The sequence below is a fragment of the Mustela putorius genome, unplaced genomic scaffold (assembly GCF_011764305.1).
Source record: "Mustela putorius furo isolate JIRA1106 unplaced genomic scaffold, ASM1176430v1.1 tig00000151_pilon_pilon_pilon, whole genome shotgun sequence".
In the NCBI taxonomy this organism is placed as follows: domain Eukaryota; kingdom Metazoa; phylum Chordata; class Mammalia; order Carnivora; family Mustelidae; genus Mustela; species Mustela putorius.
The window spans coordinates 2,353,057-2,369,213 of NW_025421296.1; the positions used below are offsets into that span (position 1 = coordinate 2,353,057).

Here is a 16,157-nt window from a genome sequence, read left to right on the forward strand (position 1 = left end):
CACATTCTCTTTTAATCCAGGAAATAGTGTTTTTGGAGTTATATTTCTCCCCAAAAAACTATTTTTAATTTTTGTATGTGATAAAATTAGCTCCATGAAACAACTATATCTACAGTAATTTTCAAGCCATGTCTCTCTCTCTCTAGGCTTAATTATAGAGTTTGAGCTTATTAAGTTAGTGGAACCTAGTCCATATCTCTCTTCTATGAGCTATTTAGTCTAGATAAGAGAATTCATTGGATACCACCTTAATCCATTAACACATTTAAGAAAGAATATGATAGTGCTATTTATTTGATCTTTGTCTTGAGACTTGGTTGTAATTAGCATTAATCAGAGTTTGTGGTTTTTGGTGTTTTTCAGTTTTTCCTTTTTTTATTTGAAGATGAGAAACAGTTCTATTTTTTAGACTTGCAAGTCCTGGAATTTCTGGAGTCACTCTTTACTCTTACATGCAGGTCAATTCTTGAAAGACCGTAATCAAAGGCAGCAACCAACTTATGCTAGTAACAGACTATCTTGAAGTCTTATCACCCCAAACCACTCATTTTTGAGGTATATTTTCTGTCTTCAAGTCATTGCTTTACCAAATATTTGCTATGACATAATCTTGTTCTACAAGATCATCATCTTTCTGGTCTTCAACACTTTCTTGCTATCTGCTGTTCAGTACCAAGGGAAGAACAAGTATTTTAAGTTCTCATCACAGTAGCACCATACTTTTAGGGACTAATTTCTATATTAGTCAGCTTTTGCTATAACAATACTCTGTAGTTAAAAAAAAAAAAAACACATATTTCTATGACCTATAAAATGAAGGTATCTTGCTCATGGTCTGAGGCTGCCTGCAGTGGCTCTACTCCAGTCTGTAGATGGTCTCTATACTCACTCACCCTGGGACACAGGCTAAAGGAAGAGTGCTCTTCCTATGACAGAGGGCAAGAATGCTGAAGGCCAAACCAAGTCACAGGAGCATGTTTTAACGCATCTACCCACATTTTGCTGGTCAAAGCAAGCCACATGTCCAGACCTAATGTCAATGGAGGGAGGAAAAGAAATGCAATTACTTAGTTGACAATAATACAATTTACCTCACCATACAAAGGTCTGGCCTCTGTTATTCATCATTCAGATGGTCACTAAAATGTATGGGGAGCTGGAAGAGGAGGGAGGCAAATGTGGTTAGGGGGAAAAAAATGTTTAATATGCAGCCACTTAAAACTCAAATCCCCTTTTCCTCCCCCTTAAGTAGCTCCTTTCCTTAAAAGACCAGTTAGGGCTGGGCTGCATCAATACAGCCCAGACAGTAATCTGACTCCAGTTCCATGGCTGGATGCTCCTTCATGTTCTCCAAGGGCTGCTGTTCTGTTCTTCACCAGTTAATCCAGCTCCAAATGATCTAGGAATTTTTCTTTCCAACCCCACTACTTCGGCTGCAGATGACAGAGCTAATCTTTTTGTCTTTTAAAAGAATTTACAATGTCCTGATGGGTCTCCAAGTTCTTTCCTTGCTTTAAGCAGAGAGAAAAACTGAAAGCAGAGTTCTTTGGGCATGGTCCTGATCATCCCATCCCTTTCGTCAATGCCAAAACCAAGGAGCCTAGCATAGTAGATGTACCTGCTCTACTGCTCCTCCTTACACCTGCTCCTCCAGGGGTATTGGGCATTAGGCTCTAGCCACACTCATAATCCCTCCATTTTTCTCAGGGCTCTCCTCTTTGCATCCCCACTGGCTCCAACTCATTTGGGCCATCATCACCTCTAGTTTGGCTTCCTCCCTCTGAGCCTGGCTCTACTTCTAGCCTGCCTATCTCCCAACCACTTTCCATTCAAAGTGATTCAGAGTAGTGCTTCTGGGATGAAAATTGATCTTGTGGCCCTCTTGTCTTAAATCTTTCAGTGTTTTACATTTTGTCTCTCAAATGTGGCTTTCCAAGTATGCCCCATCTTGTCCCAAAATATTCAGCCTTATTTAAATATCAAGCTTCTCCCACACACTCAAACTCTCACACTTCCAGAATTTTGGATACAAGTGAAATGGCCCTGGCCATTCTGATGGAGGGGCCTACTGGGCAGCAGTGTAGTCCTGAAAGCTGAAGTTGCCCCACAAGGTTGACGTTGCCCCAGCCCAGTACCTCCATGTGCAACCCCTGACCTCCCCAAAGGGAGAAATAACTGTGGACAGAAATGTAATAATACTGCTGGCCACTATTTTAATCAAGGCTTTTTTTTTTTTTTTTCAAGTAACAAACACATCAAACAAAGTCAAGCACAACAGTGTAGTTATTGTAAAGATTTTAGGGTGTCTCATAAGACTCAAAGTCAAGACAGTGGGCCTTGTGAGTAACTGAGATGAGGAATTGGCTATTATAGTAAAAATTGAAGTCAGATCTGAGCTGTATGTGTTGGTGTTGATGTTTTCATAAAATTATTAATGCCACTAGCCCAGGAAACCAAATGCTGGACTTACCAAATGTCACCTGTATCCAGCCTCTCTTTGCCCCTGAAACTGACCCTCCTTCTACCACTTTCTATACAGAGAACCACCATATAATTGTTCCCTATACATGGTAGCCACTGGTGGAACCAGACAAGGCCATATGATCCAAATGCAGCTTACCCGTTGCTGGCTAGAAATTCATGAGGTGGGTTAGTGCAAAGGTCTCACCCTAGTAGTAGCAGGGGTATTTAGCCAAATCAATTAGTTTAGGATTCTTTGGACTGGGAAATATGGATGGATTAGTGAGTTAAATAAGTAAATGGAACCAATTTACAGAGAGACACAGATAAACCAAGAGACCATGTTGACTTAGAGACCTGGAGAAAGTTGTTGGCCTCTAGAAGTATCGTTCCCAGTTCTAGTTTACAGGTGCCTGCATTAGTTTGCTGGGACTGCTATCACAAAGTATCAAAGGCTAAGTGGCTTAAACAACAAAAATTTATTTTCTAACAATTCTGATATCAAGATATTGGCAGGGTTGATTTCTCCTTGGCTCATAGACGGCTATCTTCTTCCTCTGTCTCTTCATAGTATCTTCCCTCTATACATGCCTGTGTCCTAAACTCCTCTTTTCATAAGGATACAAGTAAGATTGAATTAGGGCCCATGCTAATGATCTTATTTTAATTTTATTACCTCTTTAAAGAACTCACCTGCAAATCAGAATCACATTCTGAGATATTGGGGGTTAGAACTTCAACATATGAATTTGGGATTCAATTCAGTCCTTTAGAGCATCCTCTCCTTTTTATATAAGTGTTCTGTGTGAATCTATGCATTCAAAACAACCTGACAAACTATATTAGAATTCTCGGTTGTAAGAAGCAGAAAATCCAATTGAAACAACTTTAGGAAAAAGGGAATTTATTGACTCAACTAACTGAAAAGAGCTTTTCTTGCCCAAGTTTTTCTAATAAACCCCCAGAGTTTAGTCTCATTGGCCTGGATTTTATCACCAAATTCAACTCTACTTTAATCTGTATACCCATCTTTAAATCAGTCATTCTAATCAAAGGACAACAGCGCAGGTCATGATTACCTGAATATCCTTGGAGCTAGCAAGGTGGGGTCAATCCCACAGAAACACATAGCGTGAAATGGGAGAGAATGGGTCCCCACAGGAAAAATTCAGGTGTTGTTAACAGAAGAAGGGGGAATATACAGAGGCTGACAGACAAAAACAGCATATGTACATTATATTACTCAGACTACTCATAGTCCAGTCCTTGGTAAATATGCAATGATTGATTGCATTGATTGGATACAGTATATTTTGAGAACTTTCATTGCACATAGTTGGAGGGGAATAAATGTTTACAAAAATTTGTTGGAATGTAAATGTTAATAATCTATAGGCAGAATTATTTTGCAATTGACTAGGAAATGTTTCTGAATACAGAGGATATTTTTCCACTTCCAATCTTTATAGTGATCCTTGTGGATATTGACTTATGATTATTAATTTCTTATTTCTAGAAATCTATACTTATACCTCAAACACTGTCTCTTTCAGTGTTCTGAATTATTTTGTAAACCATGTTTATTTGCTTTCATTAGACCACAGTCTTGAGAATTTCTGGCTTCTTTACACACATCACCAAGTATTTTGTTTAGATTCAGTTAGCAAAAGATCATCATGAAAGAGGCAATAAACTGAAGTAAGATTAGTGAACAATTTAGGCTTTACTGCTAATAAGGTTTCTTTGTTCCTTCCCAGTAAAGATGACTATCAATATTGCTAAGAGATGTTTATTAAACTGATAAAAATGAATATTGTCTTTAAAGGCTTAAGCTGCCTTTATTTGATCTCAAAGATAAACTTATAAAATTAATCCTTCTGATGTTTGCTTATTATTCAAGCATAAGTTTTCTTCTACACATAGTGAATAGTTTTTTTTTTTTTTTTCCTTTGGTTCAGCTCCAGCAAATTTTTGGCAGGAGTTCTGTCAATGGCTCTTTGGATAAGAAGCCCTGCCAATAGGGCTTAAGAAACATTTTGCAAGGTGTAGGATCAGGGAGTCAGAATGGGCTGACATTGAAAATTAAAGAATTTCCAAAGTATAAAAACAGTGGTTTTTAATGGTTTAATCCCTTGAAGGTTTCAGTTGGGGAAGCTTCCCTTTATGTTTCCCATATTCTGGTGACTAATGATTTCATTGATTTATTACATGAATATTTATATAGCAGACAAGAGAAGCATGGATCCCATCTTAATGGAACTTAATTTCCTATGGGGGGATTCCCTAATGCATGGATGATGGGGGTTGCCCTGGTGTGTGAAGGTATCCGTGTGTAAATGTGTGAAAGGTAGTACAACTACTGTCCATTAATCTTTGCACAGAACATGTCGATAAAACAGGAGAGAAAACCTGAAGTTATGAAGCATCCACTTTTTTATCATCTGTGCCAACAAAGGCAAGTAGCAATGTAAAGAGCTGCCCAAATCTCACCAAATCTCATTGTGGAATAAATGATGCATAGTAAGAGTGGTAGATTTAACTTCTTTCTCATCTTTTACATAGACATCCCATCTATCTGAATCCCTATCTTTTCTATTAAGCCTTTCTGATCATTCCAGCTCAGAATGATCTTATTCTTCCCTTTCTCTCAACTCCCATAATGCTTCGACTTAAATAGTCCCCAATAGTAGTACCTGATTTTTAGATGTCTTGCTGTGTTCCTTGAGGGCACAAACCAGATTTAATGCTCTTTTATTATTCCCTGAAGCCTATGGTCTGGAGTAGAGCAGGAGCTCTACTGGCTAAAAGAACAAGAATGCTTTGTTCAGGTTAATATTAAACTTAGTTTGTTTTCTCAGGCCATAAACCACCCAGTAATTAGAGGTCTATTTGTGTAGGAACCATCTTGAATGTAACTGTAATGGAATAGATCCTGTCTGGTAGCTGGATAAGATGGACCAGGCCTAATAAAAATCTAATAAATTAAATCAAAACTGACCCAGAGAACATCAGGGCTGGAAGAGTTTGTACCCAAATCATTTGATACACAGCTCCTTATTTTATAGAAAGGAAACTTTTGTAAAAGTTTCTGGCTTGCTCAAGGTCACATTGAATTAGGGAGAAAATCCAGACCAGTAACTACAGTTCTTGACCAAATTGTTGGGTAAAGAGTCAGGTTGGGAGGCAGGTTCGAAGCCAACTAGACTCAACCTGTGTTTGCCAAGTCATCATAATAGTAACTACCATTTTCCAAACTCTTTTTAGTGTTTCTGACACCATGTCGGGTACTTGCTGGACAGTCATACATTACTTCATTTAATCTGCAAGACCCACCAGAGGGAGGTGCTGTATCAGCCAAGATTCCTATTGAAAAACAGAATCTGTAAAAGGCACATACATACTAAGAGATTTGTTGCAATCGGTTTATGTGATTGCGTGGGCTGACAAGGAAAGTCCAAAATCTGTAGAGAAGTGTACTCTGGGATTTGGGACAGAGTGAAGCTGCTGTCTGCAGGTAGCCTCAGCATACTTTTAAATATTTTCAACTGATTGAATCAGGCCAATGAAGATTATCCAGGATAATCTCCTTTGCTTAAAGTCAACTGATTATGGACTTGAATACACCTGCAAAACACCTTTATAGCAACACCTAAAATAGTGATTGAATAACTGGAGACTGTAACCGAGATAAGTTTACCCCCAAAAAACTGATCATCACAGGTACTATTTTGTTTAACTAGTTCCCCAAGTCACAGGGGTGGTTAGTGGCAGAGCCAAGTCCTCGGGCCCTTTCTGCCTGCCTCCATGACTCATGTCTGAGCCATGCAGTGTGCAATCTGTAAAGACAAATTGAGCAAGTTCTCATACCACACTGAGCCCCAGATTCTTTCCTCTGTGAAATAAAGAAAATCACATCTATGGCACAGGGTTGATATGTGAATTAAATGAGGAAAAGTGCAGTGCTAGCACATGGTCAGGATCCAGTAAATGTTAGTTTCCTTTCCTTCTGCTTTGTTCTGCATACATTCACACATACACGCATGAGCCACCTTCCCAGATCATACCGAAACTAATGCCACAAGACGGGCTCTAGTTCAGGCACAGGTTTCTCTCTAAAATATTACACAAATGTTGCCATTTCAGGGGGCATAGCCATGATCTCTGTGAATCCTTGGGCATTCCTGATTCATTCCATCTCTCTTGCCAGCTTTGACTCCTATCTGCTGGAAGAGTAGATTTACTTTCTTGACTGTATAAAAAAGGACAAGTTGGTTGCTCCTGGTTCTTGCTCTTTTGCATTTGCTTCTGCCTTATCTGAGTTCAGATTTCTTTTCCAAGAAAGAAATATTTCTGCCTTTATGCAGTAATTGTAAGAAATTATCTCATGTGTGCGGATACTTTGTGAGCGTGTTCCCCAAAGTCACTGTTCTACTACTTCCTGGTATGTTAGAGGTTGTCCCCAAGGGCAGGGGGATTAGACCTGTTGGAATTCTTTTGTCTCCCTTGACTTGGGTGGGGCAAAAAGGGAATTGATTACTCCTGTTGTGTCCTCAAGATAACAGCAGTCACAACCTGAGGTCCAGTAACCAACTGGCACTCCCTGATATTTTGCACTTTATCTACCCAAAGTTAAAACCAACAATTTTAGAAGACCTTCACGGCCATGACTAAATGGCATGATTAGACTTCACTTGACTGAAGTTCACTAAGTGAAAACATTCCTTCCTGCTAGAAAATCACAGCTGCATGCTGTCTATACTACTAACCCGTACTTCTTTAGTGTACTTCACTCCCTCAAAATGCCGTCCTTGAATACATCTAATGATGTCATCTCTACACCTCATGAAGCTGTAGCTGGGAAAAATATCCTAGGAGTCTCAAATAGGCTAGGTTGAGACTAGTCTAGTCTCAACATGTGGATACCATCATGTGAACAATATCAAAAAATACAAACCTTTTGTGCTATTTAGCTTGTTTCCCTCTCCCATCTCTACTGTCATATTCCATACCTCCCCCTGTATCCCCCTACCCAACTCTTTCCTCCTTATACCTTACTCACAGTGGATGACTTTGCCAACTCCCTGGCAGAGAACTCCAAGGCTAGCAGAGAGAAACTCCTTCAGCTTCCTGATTGATGACCTCCTACTTTCCTATAAAACTTTCCTTCCCTTTATTCTCAGAGGAAAGCATATTCCTGCTTCTATTATTCCTAGTGAATCCTTCAATCTAACCCTGTACTCCCCCCACCTCCTTCTCTATAATTTCCATTCTGAACTTCTAAACTCTTTTTCACAAGATCCTACCCAACGGCCTTTAAAGAGATTCAAGTCTTGCCCATCAGGAAGGAAGAAAAGGAGGGAGAGAGGAAGAAGAGAGAAAGGGGAGAGAGAGAAGAGGAGGGGACAGACAGACTTCTCCAGATGGTTGTCCTCATGCCTCCAGTTCTTCATTTTTCATGATGAATGTACTGTAATTTGCCTTTTGCCCTCTACTATTTCACTGAAGATGTTTTTGCTAAGGTTGCCAGTGACCTCTCAATTGTCAAATCCAGTGATTACTTTGATTCTGTATCAAATTTGATGATAATGGGGCATTTGGCACTGTCTTCTTGGGAAAAAAAAAAAAGGCAACCTAATTTCCAAGGCACCACGTACTCCTAGTTCTCTTCCACCTCCTGACAGGTTCTCATCAGTATCCTGCACTGACTTTCTCCATCAAAATGCTTCCTAAGCTTCTGTGATGACTCTTATTTTCTTCTCACTCTGTATCTTCTTCCAGTGATATCTAGGCCCTAGCAGAAGTTTAATGGCTTCTTTCTCCTGTACCAGAGATCACTATAACATATACACTTTGCTGCAGCAGTTGCCCAATGCCCAGGGAATTTCTCTAGGAAACACCTTTTGCCTGTGACTTAGAACCTTCTTTTCTTCTTGGTTTCCATCCCATTCCCTGGAACAAGGAACCTTGCTCTCTGCTAGGCTTATCTGCATGCATAACTTATTTAGATAATCAGCCTGGCTTTTGAGTCTACTGTAACAAGAAGAAAATTATTAATTCATGAGTCCTTCCAACCTTTCTCCTCTTCCTGGCCTCTAAAAGGATCCTGACTTTGCAGGTTTCATTTTTTCTCCTCCCTTACCCTCCAAAGAAGACTCTTCCTGCCTTATTGGGCTCATCTGTGGGGATTTTAGTGATGCAGGATAAGGATAAAGTGGGAGGGATATAGGAATAGGATATGTGGGGGCTAGGAGTAGAGAAAGGCTTTGCTGGACATGTAGGAGGGTTGGAGGAGTAGTTTGTGATGAAAGGGAAGCAAATGAGAAAGAGACAGGGGTTTTAAGAAGCATTGATATGGTCTTTGTATTCATTCAAGATGCTTTTAAAAATGTAAGCCAATAAAATACTTTATATAATTTTGACAGTACTTTTTGATTTATGGCATATTTTCCTTTATGGAAGTTCTGCTGTACGGATGGACCACAGGGTTTCCCAAGCATATGGCTCTTCCCCACAAAGACTCTGAACCAAAGTGCGGATTTCCCCTTGGACAGCACCCCTACACCCAGACTTCTTCATTTGACTTGAGGCTAGCCTATGTGGAGAAAAAGATCCAAGTGCTCGCTGATCTTACATAGGTGGCTCTGGGTTCTGAACCTGAACCTGAATCTCCAGGTCTGCTGTCTATCCTGAGCTCCAAACAGTACACTGGACTGCTTACAAGACATTTCATTTAGATGTTTCATAGAACCCTTGCCTCTTTCTCTATGTCATCCCTTCTTCTTAATACCCCTTCTCTGTGTCCCCAATAAAGGAATTCCATCTCAACAGTGTCTCTTACTAAAGAAGCCTCGGTATCACCCTTCACTTTGCTAAGCCTTTTTATTCAGCTGGTCACCAATCCTCTCCTACTTCTTAAATATATTGGCAAGTTGAGCCACTTGATGTTTCCTGAACTCTTGAAGTTTCTAAATTTTTCACATCATGCCACTGGCCACTCTGTTGTTTTTGCTGGGGAAGACTTTTCATTTCCTATCTCTGCTCATCTGTTAAACATTACCTGATACTTAAACTCCCTCTTTTCTTTGAAGCCTTCCTTGATTGCCCTAAGGGGACCCAATCACCTTTACCATTTGCTTTTTGTAAAGCAGTTAGGAATCTAAATTAAAAATAAGAGAGGTAGATTTCATGAGATTAAGTAATTTGTCCAATGTTATACAGTTACTATGTGAGAGAGCAGAGTCTGAACCTGGTCTGTTACTACAAAGTCCATTTTTTTTTTGTTTTGTTTTGTTTTTTACAACTGCATTACCTCCTATCTGGTCAAAGCTCTTCTTATACTATAGAAGTTTATGCATTTACTTTCTTCACTGATAGTGATAATGTTGTCTCTCTTTCTGGTGACATTTTTAGGGCATTTTCTTGGAGGTATCTCAGGGATGCAAGAAACATTTCAACCGTTCTGTTTTCATTGCATATTTTTATGCTCATCTTTGAGGTTTTCCCAGAAAATTCAAGATTTTAATGCCTTTTCTTCTACATTTATTTTACAAACCCTAGGTGATGATATCGTTGGAAAGTAGATCAGAATTGGAATCTTCAAGCTCTACCTATTGTCGTTTATGAAAGGCCAGTCATCAATGCCAAGGGCACCCTGAAGCAAAGGTAGGTAGAAGAGTTTATTCTGAAAAACATTAAGGGACGTAGTAGAACTAGATGTTTGGGAGTGGAGGGTTTTGTGTTCAATAAACCCTCACCATTACTCAACAAGGATCTCTCTGTGGATTTCTCAGAAGCCAAGTAGAGGAGCCACCAATGCCCAGTGAATATTTTTCTCGGATTCGTATCTGAATCTGTGTCCTACCCATCTTCTTTAATTGCTGCCTATGGCAATGTGGCATATGATGTCTGGACATATTATCTCAGGAAAAAAAAAAAAACCAGAAACAGTTGGCAGTCCACACTCTTCTTTAAAACAACAACAAAATCAATATTGGTTTTCCCCAATTGGAGCGTAGAGAGTATATGAAATGAATCAAATCAATGGTTGTTTGGGGTTTTGTAGTTGTTGTCGTTGTTGTTTGCTCATTTAAAATACCTCTTTTATTTCATCTCACAAAAATGTTGAGTAATAGTCATTTTTAGTGTTTTAAAAAATCGTACCACTTTCTTAAGTAATTTGGGACACCTGAATTCTCTATAAGCAGAGCACAAGGAGAAAGGTGACAATAACCATGGATAGAAGTTATTACTGGGGGAAAAAAACGTTGTTATTGAATTTTAAAATTTGTATGGCCCTTTCCTCCAAGGAACTTAAGGCTCCTTACTAAATTTTTGTTGCCAAATAGGTATTAATCTTTTTAACACCAAAGGAGACAGGTGAAAGTGTACACTTTTTCAACACTATTTTACTGAACTATTAAGCAGTCAGCAGCTCACCTGCAGATGGAGTATGGAGAGGAATGTAATTTGGATTCTCATTCATTTGTTCCCCCAACATTTACTAATCACTTTCTAAGCATCAGGAACTGTCCTATGTACACGTAGTATGTACTATGTACCAAGGACACTGAGATTAAACAAATAAACATGGTCTGTACTATGGAGACGCTTACAGAAGACTGAATAGTCATGACAGTTACATACTGACTGACTGATGAGAGCCACCATGGCTACAGACACAGAGACCATGGGAACATGCTGAGGCACGCCTTGTAAGATGGGATGAAGAAAGACTGTTGGGAAGTGAACTTGGGCTAGGTCTTGAAAAATAAAAGACAGGCCAAGAAGCGCCTTAATAAAGGCAGAGGAAGCCTCTCTTTAATAAGCAAAGGGGAGAAGACAAGGCTCCTTCATGAAACTGTCAAATTTTCAGAATGGCTAGCGTAGAAATTTGGAAGCTGGGAGCAGTAGTTCTGCGAAGGGGATGGAAAGAGTAGGGAGAGAGATCAGGTAAGACAAAGGTCTGAGCAAGGAAAGCACAGAGAAGGGTTCCATGAAACAACTTTCACGACTGTCTACCCAGCTGTAGTGGAGCCAATGTTTCTGATGGGACTCACCCTTTTTCTAGATAGGCCTGCCCCTCAGAAATATCCTGAGAGAGTCATGCCCCAGAGTTCACAGAGGCTGTTCTCCTGAGCTCAGGGACTCTAGGAGGCAGGGAAATGAGCCCCTTTCACTCTCCATCCCGGGAAGCACTTACCCAGACACTTCTTGTTCCCAAATGGGAACGGGCTTTTTAAGAATCCAAACATTTCAGGTCTTTCTTCTCAGTCTGTCAGGCCAGCCACCATGATCAATCCAACAGCAATTCTGTCCCAAGCTGAGTTAACAGCCTGCATTTCCTTGCTGTGTGATTGTGTACCCAACCCGGCAGAGACCACACACATAGTCTCTCCCGGACTGTTGCTTCTGGGAGTTGTTGAGTACATCCCTCACATACATATTGACTCTTCTGAACTATTGTTTAAAGGTAATTGATTGATGCTCAATAAATATTTACAAATAATAATTAAACTTGGGCTCTGTGGTGAGGGAAAAACACAAGGAAAGGAAATGGAACAGAGAAAAAGTAAGGATGTAGAAAGAATGTGGAAGAAATAATCATTAATATTAATTTACTGAGTGCTTACTAAATCACAAGTCTCCAGTTTAGCACATGTATATCATCTCATTTAATATTTATAATGACCGCTGATATACATTATTATTATCTCTGCTTAACAAATGGGGAGGCTCAGAGAAATTGATTAACTTTTGTAATGCCAGGGAAGTGTTTTTCTGATTCCAGACCAGGCTTCTTCTTTGTTCATCTAGCTTCTAGAAGAGAGGGAGAGGCCTCAAGTCTTCTCTATAGAAATTTTACAGTTTGTACTTTTACTAACAGTTTGTACTTGAAAAAGAGCAGCAGAAGATTCTACCTTATGTTTCAATAACTAAAGAATAAAGTTTTAATCTTGCTTGACAGGCTTAAAAAGAAATCTGTTTGACCATCCACACAATATTTTCTGGGCATTCAAGATCACCACTATAACCTCTCTTCTTGCCCTCTCTGCACCGTGATTATCCTGATTTTTGTTTATAATCCCTTTGTATCCATTTTGATCATTAACTCCCTAGAAATGACAAGTGTATGTATATTTTTCTGGGTGCTCTGACTTAGTAGGGAAGCCAGAGGTTAGGTTCTGGTGTCGACTATATGATATCATGACAAATGCCCACATTTGATTTATCCTTTCCCATGGCATGGATTTGGGACTTACCTTTAGATGTGACAAAAAAAATTTTTTTCAATAGAATTACCCACAAATGAGTAGTGGGTACCCTTAAAAGCATTATTTCATAAATACACTCTGGCTCTCAGATTGTCAGAAGCCCCACAGAAAATCCATTTGAAGATTAAACATGAGTGTTTTTTAAAAAGGTCTGTTTTTACTATTCCTAACATGAGTCTGTATGTACTATTTGTACTTTTATGATCTATTATATGTAATCTAGGAGACAGATGTTCTGTCTTATTTAGCCTGAAGATGAAATATTGTTGAGTAAGCAGTGACATATTTTAGAATAGGTTAATGAGACTCAATAGGGTAAATAAAAATGAGGAAAATATACCTCAAGTCACAATACTTATAAGCATAGTCTGTAGTTAAATGCAATAGAATTAAATACAATAGGCTATTTTCTTTTACGATTTCTTATATGTTCCAATAAGAATGATTACTCCGTTGAACTGCAGTACTGATTAAGAATGTAGTTTTAAAGGACACCTGGGTGGCTCAGCGGGTGAAGCATCTGCCTTCAGCTCAGGTCATGATCCCAGGACCCTGGGATCGAGTCCTGCATTTGAGCTCCATGCTCAGCGGGGAGCCTGCTTCTCCCTCAGTCTCTGCTGCTCTCCTGCCTCCTCCCCCTGCTTGTGCGTGCATGTTCTCTCTCTCTCCTGCTCTCTCTGTCTCTGACAAATAAATGAATAAAATGTTAAAAGGCAAAAAGAATGTAGTTTTAAGCATCAGATTAAGAAGCGCATATTTAAGTTCCTACCTTGAATTGCCCATTCAATGAAATAGTGAGTACTTGTTTCCAGTGAGTGAGAATACAGCAGTAGAGAAAACAAAGGTATTCGCTCATGGAACTTAGAGATTCTAGTAGGAGTAGACAGAAATGGACCCATGAACATATGATGTGTCAGGTGAGGGAAAATGAAGCAAAGCAAAAGATTTAGAAAATGAAAGGGTGTTATTATTCTAGCTGGGGAGTTAGGGAAAGGCCTCCCTTCTGTGGTGACATTTGAGCAGAGACGTGGAGGAAGTGAACATACGAGTCGTTCAAGAAACGGAAAAAAAAAAAACATTCCAGGACTATTGAGCCATGCAGACACTAAGGGAAGAAGATTTCTGGCAGAGAAATATCAAATACAAAGGCCCTAAAGCAGGATGCTACTTCCTGTAATTGGGGGGCAGTGAGGAGGCCAAGGTAAAAGACTTAACTAGGATTTAAATCTCAACTATAAGTATATAAATTTTCTCCTTTTTTTAAAAAATTTTTCTTATGAACTGCTGATTAAGCAGAACACATTTTTGTTTTAACCTTATTAAAAATCTTAAGTTTGGGGTCAGTACTACATTATCGACTTATTTTAATTTTTATTCTTTCTTTTGTGTCTATTGTATGCCAAGCATATGTAGGTGAGGTGCTGGGCAAGTAGCAGTGAACATCACAGATATGTTCCGGCTTGGACCAAGTGGAGAGTGGAAGAATTTGGATTCCTTGAGATCCTAATTTTCATGATACAGTATAGAAAGGCTTAGGGGCCAGGATTGGGAATTCAACGAGAAGAGGAATGGGAGAGTGCTGAGAAGCAACATAGAGAGGATCAAGGAAGGTCTGTGAGCAGATAAGATCCGGGCTCTGAGAAGAGAAAGAATAAGAATCAGATGAGGAAACCTAACAGCCAGGAAGTCAAGTGACCCACCAGGCAAACGGTTTGGCTATCAAGATGTAGGAGTCTTAGCCAAGTACTGCAGTGAGCTACAAGAGATACATGAAAAGCAGAAGGCACCCACCACAAGAAAGGAGCTAAGACAGCCTGTTCATTAATAGGACTCAAGGTTTGGCATGAGGAGTTTTCAAGCATTTTTGTTGGGTCCAAAGGACAAGGTCTTAATTTTCCTTTTGAGCTTAGACCACAAGTTGAACAAGTGAAAGCAGGGATTTGATTGTATTTTTTCAACACAGTTAGAGTTGATGCATGTTTGCTAAGTTGAATTGCCTAGTTGCTGACTTACTTACTTACTTACTTACTTTCCAGCATTGGTGTCCTCTGGACCCTCGGGGGTCTCTTGGCCCACCACTGTGAGTAGTCTCTGCCCTCTTTCCCAGCTGTCTCTCCTCTCTCACGCCCCTAACAGGGACTCCCACTGTAGAAAGTGCCAGAGCACAAAATAATGGCATTTTCAAGATATCTGAGATGAATTGGACTTTTTTGCATGTCTGTTTTTTCTAGGGAAAAAAAAAAAGCCAGAAAACTTAGCCTTTAATTTTAATTCATATATGGATAGTCAAGACATTTTGTTGTTATTGTTTGTTCTTCGGGATTTTTTTTTTTCATTAACTTTTACCCCATTTACATGTTTTAAAACAGGCAAACATACTTTCTTCCCCATACATGTATACATATGTCCTACATCTTTTACATAAACAGTGTATCATGTAAAGGCACATATGATTATATCTTGTACACATTCATCACCATCCTTTTCTACAAAAAGAAAACAGGCTTCAAAAGATAAACTGCAGTAGAATGTGAATGCTGGGCTCTGGGCCTTACATAACACAAAGTAAAAGAAGTCTGGTAGCTGGCATTCATAAAAAATAATTTAGGTGTTTGAGTCCTGCTGGATGTTTCTTGGTTGCCTTGGCAACCCAGTGTACAGATAAACTAGAGAAGATGAAAGCTCTGGAAGGAAGCTGAAATACTCACACTGACTTACAAAACAACACCGTTGTAAGGATGATTCCACTCACCTTGTTCTATCTTCTCAAAAAAAAAAAAAAGTTTTAAGACTATTCTAATTTGGGGGTCTCAGAAGTTTTTTTTATTAATAACTTTTTTCTAAGTAAAAAGGTAATCCCACTTCTTATAGAAAATTTGATGAATACACGTATTTCCTCTACCTCTTTTTTTTTTAAAGATTTTATTTATTTATTGGGAGGGGGGAGCATGAATAGGGAGAAGGGCTGAAGGAGAGGGAGAAGCAGGCTCCCTGCTGAGCAGGGAGCATAATGTGGGGCTCAATCCCAGGACCCTGTGATCATGAGCTGAGCTTAAGGCAGATGCTTAGCTGACTGAGCCACCTGGTGCCCCTCCTCTGCAATGTAACTGAATCCACTCAACCTCAAACCAAATGACTGTGTGCAGGGAGATGACCTTTAGCCCATCTCAAGCTTCTGAGAGCATCAGTTCTGCAGCAAGAGGCACAGGCAGACCAAAATAGGGACCTGGCAGACACAGCATTCTGGGGTGTCTGTCCTGGGCGTGTCAAGTTTGGCAGAACATCTTGGCTGTATTGGTTAGTTCCCGGCTACCGAGATTAGTTATCTACCTGTAACAATTTAATGCAGAGGTTCCTTAACTTAGGGGTCTGACAAAGGGTCTTGTTGGAATGACAGCACCTTTTAGAAAGAGAACTACACCTAAA

At 39.6% G+C, this 16,157-nt stretch overlaps 1 protein-coding gene across 1 annotated transcript in view; it reads right to left on the reverse strand.

Annotated features, from left to right (window-relative positions):
* The window catches only part of DNAJC5B (DnaJ heat shock protein family (Hsp40) member C5 beta), a 113,179-nt gene extending 101,396 nt beyond the window's left edge, over positions 1–11,783 (reverse strand). The window contains exon 1 of the mRNA XM_045075729.1: positions 11,660–11,783. The gene's annotated coding sequence lies outside the window, so the exon portion shown is untranslated. The remainder of the gene's footprint in view (positions 1–11,659) is intronic.
* Positions 11,784–16,157: the final 4,374 nt, after the last annotated feature.